The sequence below is a fragment of the Hippopotamus amphibius genome, chromosome 5 (genome assembly GCF_030028045.1).
Source record: "Hippopotamus amphibius kiboko isolate mHipAmp2 chromosome 5, mHipAmp2.hap2, whole genome shotgun sequence".
NCBI classification, from domain to species: Eukaryota; Metazoa; Chordata; class Mammalia; order Artiodactyla; family Hippopotamidae; genus Hippopotamus; species Hippopotamus amphibius.
This window is the reverse complement of record NC_080190.1, coordinates 45565710-45578513: the sequence shown is the minus strand read 5'-3', so window position 1 is coordinate 45578513 and position 12804 is coordinate 45565710.

Genomic DNA, 12804 nt, shown 5'->3' with positions numbered 1-12804 from the left:
AGCATTTGTCCACTACTCATGTTACAAAGCCAGATCAAAAGACAGTTTCCTATTTATATCATTTAAACCACATTTTGACAGATATCTTTTTTCTCTAAGGAATATCCTTTTCCGTAAACAATTTGGAAGGCTGTTCAACTTTATTTTTGTTTGTTTTGTTTAAATTTTATTAAGAAATAATTGACAAATATAATTGCATGTATTTAAAGTATACAACATGATGATTTGATATGCATATACATTGTGGAATGATTACCAAGATCCGGATAATTAACTCATTCATCATGTAGCTAACTTTTTTTTTTAATGTGATGAGAATGTTTAAGATCTAGTCTCAGCAACTTTCATATATATACAATACCATATTAAGTATAGTCACCATAGTGTACATTTGATTCTTAGTATTAAACTTCTTACAACTGAAAATTTGTACCCTTTGACCTACATCATCCATTTCCCTCTCCTCTCTCCCCCAGCTCCTGGCAGTCACCATTCTATTATCTGTTTCAATGAAATTAGCTTTTTTCTTTTCTTCTAGATTCTACGTATAAATGATACCACACAGTATTTGTCTTTCACCACCTGGCTTACTTAACTTAGCATAATGCCCTCCAACTTTATTCATGTTATCGCAAATGGCAGGATATCCTTCTTTTTATGGCAGAATACTGTTCTATTTTATATATATATATATGTGTGTGTGTGTGTGTATATATATATATATATATGTATGTATGTATGTGTGTATACACACACACACACACACACACAGAGCACATTTTCTTTGTCCATTCATTTATTGAGGGACATTTATTTTGCTTCCATATCTTGGCTATTGTGAACAACACCACTACAATGAATTTGGGTGAGCAGATATTTCTTCAAGGTATTAACTTCAATTCTTATAGATATGTACCCAGGATTAGGATTGCTGCTTCATATGTAGTTCGATTTTTAATTTTTTGATGAAACATCATACTCTTTTCCATACACAGTTTTCCTTTACTGTACTCAGCTTTTTTAGCTTGATGTAGTCTCACTTGTTTATTTCGGCTTATGTGCCTTTGCTTTTCATGTCTTATCCAATTGCTCCAAGTTATATCTTATGTAATTTGTTATATAAAACCAAAGAAATTAAATTTCAAAGAAGAAAGGGTTGCATTTTGCAAAAAATTAAAATAATTCTGTACCGTCAAACTCTGCTTCAAGCTCTGATGAAGCAGCTGGTATCAGAAGGAATATTTTCTCAGGGAAAAACTATAAAAACTGGGTTAAAAAACACAAACAACCATACAAACAGAATAAGAAAGAGAATGTAGAAGGTATGGAGAACAACAAAGGCAGAAAGATTTGAGGAGGGGAAGGGGGGAGAGTATTTTCCTCATGGGATATTTGTCAACTCACTTAATGCGCCACAACTTGAAGAGAAAGCAGGAGTTAGAACTTGCAAAAATCTCGCTAGATTGGGGGGAGGTAAGAGTTTTAATTTAAAGCTTTCATGGAGTCATAAAATTGAAGGGCCGAGAATTTTGATAAATGGTAATGAAGAAAAGTACACCTGATATACTAGGAGTCATTTGCCACCAGACGTCTGTGGAGGATGGACCCTAGGATGGTCCCCACAACCCCTACCTTCTACTATTCATGGTTTATATAATCCCTTCCCCTTAAGTGTAGATGAGTCATGTAATATACCTATAATCAATAGAATATAACAACAGTGAAAGAATTTTGTAGATGTAATAAGTTTCAAATCAATTGATTTTTAAGTGGGATTGTTCTGGGTGGATCTCACTTAATCAGGTGGTGCCTTTATAACTTAAGTTTCTATTCGAACTGAGAAACTCTTGTTGGCTTGAAGAAGGCAGTAGCCAAGTAGGAGAAGCCCACATGGAGAAAACTACCAAAGATCCTAGGAATGTTGAGCATCTTTCAGGACAAGAGGGCAGTCTCCCTTTGAGTAGCAACATGCCTCAATCATATAGACACAAGCAAATGAATTCTTCCAAAAACCTGAATGAACATGGAACTGAATTCTTCCCCAGTCAAGCCTCTAAATGAGAACACAGTCTGGCCAACAACTTGCATTCTTGTGTGACTGTGAGCAGAGGAACCAAGTAAGCATTCTCAGAATCCTAACACAAGCAAATTGTGAGATAATAAAAGAGTGCTATTACAGCCTCCAAGTGTGGTAATTTATTACACACTGATAAAGAAACTAAGAAAACATTTGTCAGCACATATGCCATGTATGCATAGAGTCAGAAGCAGAGAAATTAAGCAGAAAAATCATTGTTACGAGACCGAAACCTTGATTCTCATGCTGTTGGAAGAGAAAAATTGGAATTCAGAGCCTACCAAGAAGGAGATTCTAAGGACATTACCCGGACTTTCAGTTAAGAAATCCAGAAAGGGTATGCCCTAAGAAAGTGGCATATCATAAATAGGTCAGATTCATGTAGATTAAGAGGTTTTATGCATATATTATTTCCTAATGAAATAATAATAATTCCTTTCTGGTACACATACACACACTTACACACACAAACACACACACATATACACATAGGGAGAAACAGATAATAGAAAGACATTCACAGTGATCTAGATAGTTATAGGAAAGACATTTAAGATTATCTGTGAAGAATATGTTATAGAAAATAGATAATATAGATAATTGCATCTGAGAATTTTTTAAAATTATTTAAAAAAATTGTTTATTTAAAAATATTTAAAAATATGATACCAAATGAATATGTCTAAAAATAGCTGGGATACAACAAAAAAGAAGATTGGTGAACCGGAAAATAAGGAGTAGAGAAAAAATGGGATAGAACAAACACAAGAGACCTTAAAAGTAACATAGGAAATAGTTTAAAATTCGAAGACGCATATAATTTGTCACTCAGAGCATGTAAGTATAGAGAAAAGTAGAAATTAAAATGTTTGAAGAGATACTATCTGAAAAAATATTCAAAACTGACACAAAACAACAAACCAGGGAATCAAGATGCTTTTAAACCCTTGCATTGTTCACACACATATACACATTCCACAAACCTAAGCATCATAGTGTAACTCTTGAAAACCCAAAGACAAAGAGAAACTTATAAAAGTGTCTAGGAAGAAGAAGACTCTATCTTTAAGGAACAGTGTGGAAAAGGACATGATTTGCATAAAGACAATGGAAGTTAAAAGATAAGAGAACAGCATTGTTAAATTGCTGAGAAAAGTATGTGCAATGGAAAACATAATATAGCCTTCAAAAATGAATGATGTCATACATTATTTCCTACATACTAAATATTTTACTATGGTATTATTTTCTGCTTCCTCCTACTAGATTGTAGTGGGAAGAAATGTTGATGCTGCTTTGATAGCAGACATTTTTTTATTGTTTTTATTTTGTTTTGTTTTTATCCCTATATTCTCAGGGTTTAGGATATTGCTCTTTGGTAAGGTCTCAATAAATGTATTTTTATAAGTGAATGCATCATCCAAATACATCATCCATTTACTTCCTGTCTCCTTTTATCAAAATATATTTTTACACTCAAAATCATACAAGTATGAATTTTGTGAGGATTCATTTCTTCCTCTTTGAAGTTTCCTTTATGATGTGAATCTTTCTAGTTTACAAATATGTTTGATGGTGATAAAGAGTGTTTGAATATAAGAATTTCTATCCTTCTGAGTTATGGTGCTCAAAAGTCAGTGTATATTAAAATAACCAAAGAAGTTTGGAAAAATTTTAAATTCCTATGCCAAATATTGGTAATTTTGGTTGAGTATGGTTGAGGTAGGGGCAAGTAATGATTGTACAAACTATGTAATTCTGATGAAGTGGTCACTGGACAGTATAAGGGGAACTCGGTCATCAAGGAATGTCCCACAGCTGTACAACCATCTCCCGACAAGTGATAAATAGCCATACATTTTAAAAAATAGTAAAAATGTACCACATTTGTCAGGTGCCTTTAAATGGGGTAGATTAAAACAGTGAAAGAATATTTGATTTCTACTGCATTTAATTATTCCTCATATTGATTTAGGCTATGACTACATTAAAATTATCCATACAATTTCTAGGTTCACTGGCAGATTTTTTCCTTTACTTTGCCTCATGTTCATCTATAAGTTAAATTTAAGTTCTACATTCAGCTATAAACTTGGTAACTTATCCCGAATGGCATTGTTTTGAGTTGATAATTAAAATGCAGTCATTTATTTTCCAGGGAATACCAGTGATGGGTATATTCAATCTAAAGAGAATCCTGTCAAGACTGCTTTATCTGCATTAGCACAATTCAGACTCTCATCTCATTTTAAGCAGCAGCTCCCAAAGTCCTTATGCTTTATTTTTTAGGCTAAATCCCTCTTTATGTGAAGCAATAACGATTGTAATGAATCTTGATGGCAAGTCTAGAGACTGTTCTCCCTGCTGCAATAGACAACTTGTCATAAAGACATACACAAAATATATGTGTCTTCTGGGGTTATTTTTACAAAATTTAGTACATTTGTACTGAAATTGGAAAAACGCTAGAAAATATATAACTAAAAAAAATAGTGAGTAAAGAATGAAACGGTATACTAGAGAATCTTCAATTCCTTCTCTAAATTTCCTATATTTAACTTAATTTTTTCTTGTAATAATTCAGGAAAACTGGGAACTCTCAAGTCATAATATTTTAAAAAAATGGCATTTTCTTTATTTTTCTGAAGGATGTTAAGAATTGCTGTGGATTGACTTCCTACTGACCATGGAAATGAAAATACTTTCTACAAAGTAAAAAGAGGATAAAAAACAATTTTCCCTAGAATTAAAAATACACAGAAATCATCTTATTCTGATATACCCAATTATTGCTGAAGTAGTATTTAACTTGTAAAGACTCTTGCAATATACGGCCATTTGCCTGTGTGTTTAGAGACAGCTTAATATGAATCATAAATTTCAAGTATTTTTAAACATATTACTTTGCCATGTTATAGAAAGCTCACACTGTTAGTTTGGAATTCATTTCAGTAAGTATCTCTCGAGCGCATAATGCATGTGTACATTGTGCTCAGTGTTGACTGCAAAAGGGTAGAGGTAGGCAAAAGAAAAAAACAAGATATGGTACCTACAATTTGTGTATATATTAACTCAGTTGAAACAAAAACAATTTTAATGACCCACGGTAAAGTGATTCTTATTGAACATATATGTAAACAACAAAAACTGTAATTCCATTTTTCATTTTTTCTTGCACTAATCTCTTCAGTGCAAAGGTAAAAAAGATCCAATAAGAGTGAAGAGTACATTTTTAGATTTGTGATCCAGATATCATTTAGAGTTGGCTCTCATCAACAGAGCTGATAAATCCTGAGATTAAGTCAGAGAGGGAGAAGGAGAGAGATTGAAACAGTCACAATTCTGTGGGAAGAAAAAGTAAGAGAGGGTAAAATATGCTGTTTTACAACCTCCTCTCTTACCTTTTCTCTGTATATTTCAAGCCTGAGTCAAGGAGAAGCCTCTCCTACATATTCTGGTTAATTCGTTTTATTCCTTAACTAGATTTGTTTTTAGTACTCTATCCTAAAATTGATGCAAGTCATTATCTCACTACTCTAAGTCCCTTTATCAATATTTTTATCTCTGTTGTCTCCACACATTAGTACCTGGAAAGATGTTAGTTTCCTATTAATAGTTCTCTCAAAAATTATTATGAGCAAAAAATATTCCATTGACAATCTTTTTTAAAAAGAGGTCAAGAAGAAAAAGAAATAATTAAAGAAGATTAAAATAGTCAAGAAAAAGTTAAATTTGTGACTTGAAGAGGGGAGTTTTAATAGAATAGTAGTCACTGAAGCTAGATTATAGGGAGGTGCTTTAAAAGGGAATGGCTATTGAAAAACCAACCTTAAATCTTTTGACAGTGTAGAGAAAGAGAATAGAATTTAGGAAGGGTAGCAAGATCATGCAGAGAATGTTAACCAAGGGGCAGAAAAAGAAGAGGAACTGATCAATGGGATGTGAGAACATACTGGAAAGTTCTAGTTTTAAAACAGGAGGAACACAAAATTTTCTTTTCAGAAAAAGGAAGAAGATGTGTAGATGTAGAGAAATTTAATGATAATAATGAGAGCAGCAATAGTGGTAATAACCATAAAAATAATTGCTAACATTGTAGAGGTATTTATATATGCTACATAGACAAATAGATATGTAATCCTCTCTATAACCCAATGTGGTAGATAGAAGTTTTCATATTTTATAGAAAACACAGTTTGAGATTAGGGAGGTTAAATAAGTTTTGTAAGGTTTCACACTTAGGATTTAGTAGATTCACAGACAGAGCCAATACTTTTAATCACTATGCTGCCATCTTTCATTTGTTGCTATATGCCAAATATATGTTACAAATTTGAGGGAACTGTATTTCACTGAGTCCCTTGCCAGCAGTATTCTGGTTTCCATCCAGTTAATGGGAGGTGCTCTTGCGATATTTTAAAGGCATATGAAAAGCAGAAGTTATTTTTTCCCTCCCACAGCCCAGTGGATAGTTGGTGGAATACTGTTGATGCAAGATTTTGCTTTGACATAAGTTGTTTGGTGAAAATAATTCCTTTTGGGTCTGCAGGCAATTCTGATCTTTGGTAGTTTCTATCCAGGAAGACCTCCAGGGCAAATCAAAGAGAGTTAACAGATTTTTTCAGAACTTGTCCCTTCAGTCCTTCCAAGAGTATATTAGTTTTCTATTGCTGTTTAACCCTTTAGCATACATTTAGCAGTTTCAAACAACATATATTATCTCATAGATTTTCGAGGTCAGCGATCTATGTACCACTTAGCCATGTCCTCTGCTCAATCAATGCATTGGCCAGGCTGAATTCTCACATGGAGGTCCAACTGGGGAAAAATCTAATGGGAAAGAATTCCAGGGTCATCAGGTTGATGGCGTTATTTATTTCCTTGAGACTTTATGACTGATGGTCTCAACTTTTTGTGGCTCTTTGTTCTCCTAATTGGAGGCCATTCTCAGGTCCTCAAGTACCCTCACAGTTCTTACAGGCCACCTGAATTTCTTGCTATGTGGGCTTCTCTAACATGGCTTCTTATTACTAATCCCACATGGAGACTCTTTCAGTCTTCCAGGATGGAGTGCTATATAATGTAACATAATAATGGTTATGACATTTCATCATCTTTGCCATGCCCTGTTGATAAGAAGCAAGTCATAGGTTTTGCCCACAATCAAGAGGAGGGGTGAAACAAAGATGTGCATTTCAGGAGGCATCAAATCATTGGGTCACCTTAGTGTCTCTAAAACTGTAAAAACCTCTTACCTTGATTAAATTTCTTCCTGCTTGACTCCCTCTGAGGTTTCAGTTTTTCTGATCCAGCCATGACACTGATGAAATATAGAAAGTATTTTGTCCCTAGTCAATGAATATAGTATTCAAAAACTTGCAGGTCATTTACAAGCCTAATCACATTTACTTTTTCTCTGGAAAATGTATGACAGCAGGATCATCCTTATATATATGAAGTCATGATAAATAAATTGTTTTGTCTAGACAGAGCAGTAAAAATTAATAGGTGTTATTTAGTTACTTGGTACAGATAACTGGAAAACATTGTTAATGTAAAACAGTATTCAAATAATCACCTTTATTAGGCCAAATTACATTCTTAGATTTGCTTATATTTGGATAACCTTTTCTCAAAAGACTATCTTACCAAAAGATTAAGAAAAACAGATTTTAATTTAAATGTATTTTTCAATATAAAATGCATTGAAATGTGTTTGCCCTTAGGTATTACATCCATAGACTTTAATTGTATCTGTTCTTCCAACTAAATTCTCCAATGATATATGTCCAGTGAGGTAGATTGAACATAATCATTGAATGTTAGATTTGAACATATTCTAAAGTAATATTAAGCTTGATAGAGAAGTAAGTTAAACATTAACATTTAGAATGTTTTTTGGATGGTTAAATTGCTGATTGGGAAATGTTGACAGTAATACTAATTGAAAACACACCAAGAATTATTTTCTAACATCACATATTAAATATTTATGATGGTTTTATGGTCCAATTTTTTGTTACTTTATTGAATAAATCTCTAGGATGCACATCCCCTTATGTGTCTCAATGACTTAATGCCTACAATGTTCTTCTGTTGTCAAAGATTTTGTCTAAGTACTAACAGAAATATTTGTATAAAGTACATACCTAAGAACAATTATTTTAATGCCTACACATTAGACATTTGGAATGCTTTTATCCTTATTACTTTGCCTTATTGAGTAAAGATGTAGGATTTTCATTCTCTTATGTGACTTAATGGTTAGGGAACAGATTATTTGACAGTTTGGTCATGGAGCTGTGGTCATGTGGGTAGCCTGTGTCTCAGCACATATTGGTTGATGTAAATTTCCTTTAAACTAGGAAATAGCAGAATAACAAGAACATGTATGGTAAGCTGGGGAAATTTAGCAAAGCATCTAATGATTATTTGGCCATAAATTGCAGCAAAAAGAACACAAACTTTACAAAATAGGTTTGCAATTAATCTTTCTTATACATGCTTGGTATGTGATGATTAAAAGATCATCTGCATTATATGTCCCTTACTTCACTATTTGAAGATTTTTATTCTAACATTTGGCAGTGACTGAGTCTGTGTATGTATATCAGGATATTTTCCATCAATATAATTATTTTGCTATTTGAAAAAAGAGTGAAGACTAATTTGAGGTATTGTATATCAAGTCAAAAATCTGCATTCTTAATTTGCAAGGTCCTTTTACAACAGAAATATTAAAACAATATTATTAATTGTAGTTAAAAATGAGATAAATTTTTGAATAAAATTCATTTCTACATTAGTTTTTTAACAAACACTAATTTTAAACAACATGGCTTTTTTAAAATCAAAAAAATAATTTATTTAGAAGTATGTTGGGACTTCTCTGGTGGCACAGTGGTTATGAATCCACCTGCCAATGCAGGGGACACAGGTTTGATCCCTGGTCCAGGAGGATCCCACATGCCACGGAGCAACTAAGTCCATGCACCACAACTACTGAGCCTGCACTCTAGAGCCCACGAGCCACAACTACTGAGCCCGTGTGTCACAACTACTAAAGCCTGTGCTCCTAGAGCCCATGCTCCACAACAAGAGAAGCTGCCGCACTGAGAAGCCCATGCATTACAACAGAATAGCCCCGCTTGCCACAACTAGAGAAAGCCCATGTGCAGCAACAAAGACCCAATGGAGCCAAAAAAATAAATAAAATAATTTATTTTAAAAAGTATATTTATCATACTTTCTAAATAATGTATCATTTATGTAAAGTAAAATAACAAGATAATTCTACAGAAAATGTCAGCTTGAAGTGATCTTCATTGTATGATAAATGTGTATGCGTGTGTGGTGTGCATGTGTGTGTGTGCATGCATACGTGTGAAACTCAAAATTTAAACTCCAAGGTAAATTTCCAAGTATATACCTCAAATGTTAGAAGTCTAGTACCGTATTTAAGATGAATGCACAAGTGCCTTTTGTTAAAAAAACAAAAAACAAAAAACTCCAAGCACTATTAAGTGATGAAGGAAAGGGTGAAGGATCATTAGAATTTCATAGCTGAGAATTATTTTCATGATTCAGGTTGAGGTGAGCATCATCCTGATTGTGATATAATGGTGAGTGTTGGAAGCAAACAGTTGGAATTTTGAATTACCTTAAGGTTTGGCATATTTCATGTCATCCCTGCCTCATATTCCATATTAGGAAATGGGCTTCTTTTGTTCACAGATGAAGCTGCCTCAAGGCCCACATCCTAGGGAAACATTCTGCTGGGCACATGGATGGCTTCCAAGGCCAAGTGGAGATCCATCTTCCAGCATAGACCCATGCCTTTTATCAGGAGAAAATATGGCAGTCTGACACATCACTGATCAGAGAGAGAATAACTTTGCCAATTTCAGTGAGTGGCTCAATAGAGAGTTCTTGTCTAACAGATCCTTGCCTGGATTTAATTCGTATGTATTCTAGTAGTTGTTTGTAGAAAATATGCCCTTTGAAACAATAACATCCCTTAGTATATTTTTCATGTTTGTTTAGGTTGTCAGCTTACATCTTCTCTCCCAAAAGAGCTATTTCAAGTATAGGCATTCATGGAGTAGCCATGGGCTTTCTCACTAAGAATATTTACCTGTAGTTTTCCCATCAGATCCTAAATTTTCCTCCACTGAACTTTTCAAATATATCTATATCGTTAGTCATGAAATGTGTATTCATTTTAAAATGTGTAGCGTTTATAAGGTTTTAGTAACTGGAATTCTTATGACTGTCTTTCCCTGTTTTTCATTCATTTTTTTTTATCTTCTCATAGTCTGTCTATTTTATTGTGGGGTGTTTTCATGTGGGTACTAGCATGTACTAGATAGTCTATTTTAAATTCTAGCATATAGTTATCTTCCTTTAAAAAGATTTGCATCTGTTTCTTAAAGTTAACTGAGGCATAAGTAATCTAGGATCATGTAAATTTAATTTCAGAGCTTGAATTTTTCTAGGAGACCAAATAATGAATTATTTTCAGTTTAGCATTAAATCCCAATTCAAAATGCAGGAAATTTGTCAGTGCCTTAAATTTGGCTTGTCTAACCATGTGAACAATATTATTAGGCCACATTTGTCTGTCTGTGTGAAGTTGTCAATAGTTTTGCTCTACCTCTGAAAATAGTGAAACATTCCCAGGAGTAAAACAACTCTAACGCTAGATTCACTGTGCTGATTTTTTGTCTTCTATATGTTGGCCTAGTAGTTCTATCCAACCTGGTATTCTCACGTTCCTATGCCTTCAAATGGATGTGCATGTGTACACACTTAATATCTTATCTTACTTTTGTAGTTTTTCTTGTTAGCAGAAGTAATCTTGACTTTAAAACTATGAAGAGGTGACTGAGAAAAATTAAACAGCTTACTCATAATAGTACAGAGAGTTAGGACACATGGGGAACTGGAACTTGTACCAGCCTCTGTGGTCCTTTTCCTTATCAGAAAACCATTCCATCGATTAGCCACTTGCTGTGGATAAGGGGCTGCTCTGGCTTTGGGGCCAGCAGGTGCATCAAATGCCAGGGACACAAGTGTCAGTGGTGTGAACTTTGTTGTTTGGTGTTTGACAGTAGAAGCAGCAGCAGCCTAATCACAATCATTCTGTGACATGACTGTGACACTTGCAGCATAGCCTCTCTTTTTCCTGCCATTTTTAAGAGACTTGTCTCCCAAATATATGGGTGATTCTTTGGATTATCCAACATTCACTGTCAATAAGTTAATTCCTGCATAAGACAGGTAGAATTAGTTTCTGAACTTACAACTAAAAACTTCAGGGATACAGCAGTATATGCATGGGCACTATGAGGCATATCAGGAACATGTAAAAATACTTGAACTAAAGATAAAGGGAAAGAAAAACAACCATCACAGCAACAAAAACAAAAAAAATGTGCTTCAAATAATATAAAAAGAAAAACTCTAAAGGAAGAAAAGTTTAACCTCTCTAAGAGGTATTTCTTGAAATGTTATGCCTACAACAAAGATTGTGAAGCATTATTAATATTCAGAACATAGGGGCCAGGGGTGTGATCCATGTTGCAAAGTGTCCAGTATTCCTACCCAAGGAAGAAAATGCCCAGAAGACTGAACAAATTTCAATGTTCTCGTAAGGTATTCGTGTCACAAAAATATTTGTTTATTTATCTGAGTCTAGAATCCATCTCTTTAAGTTACGTGGCTTTAATATATACTCTTTTAGGAATACGATGTCAATGTAAATGAAGAAATATCACAGTTAATTTTGTTTGAATCTCTACTGAGACTTCTTAAAAAATCCTAATTTCAGAACATCAGATCACTGATGACAGTGCTTCCATATCACATCATATTTATTTGCCCCTGGAGTGCAATTGACTTTCTGAGTTGGCAGGTATCACTTTTGCTTTGAGTAAGATTCTACGTATAGGAATAACCATAACGAATTCACAGTGATGTTTAATGTAAACATATTAGTGTATATTGTTTATTACCTCCTTTATTTCTTAGGATTATGGTTGGGATTTTGACCATCACATGGATTTATTTTTGTGTTTTATGTGTAACATATAAAACTCATAATTTTATTTCATAATAATAAAGGAGGCATTATGTAATATTTCTTAGAAAAAGAGGGTATTAAATGTGATGGAGAACCACAGTTATGCTCTTAACATTGACAAAATGAAAAATACCCTGTGGATAGCTCAATATTCGTCTACCCTTTCTCCCTTACAAAGACAACCCTACAAAGAATTATTTCAGGGTAGCAATGTGTTCAATTAAAAATGCTATGCTTTCAAAATTTCCTTGGAATTTTGAGAGCATATAATACAATTATGGCCAATGAGATGTAAGGATCACTGGGTGAGGTTTCTGGGGAAAAATAGTATTTTTAAGAAAGACAGATATGTTCACATACTCCAGGCTTGAGCTGCTGAGTGTAGTTCTCCTGGGAAGGAGCTTGGCAATATAAAACTCTCAGGAAAAACATAGGAGTAAATCCTCACGACCTTGAATCTGGCAGTGGATTCTTAGATATGACACCTGAAACATGAGTAACAAAAGAAACATAGATATATTGCACTTCATCAAAATCTGAAAATTCTGCACATTAAAGAACATTTTCAAGAAGGTGAACGAACAGCTCCATTTATAAAGTGGGCAAAGAACTTTAGTAGATATTTCTCCTAAAAAGAATATAAATG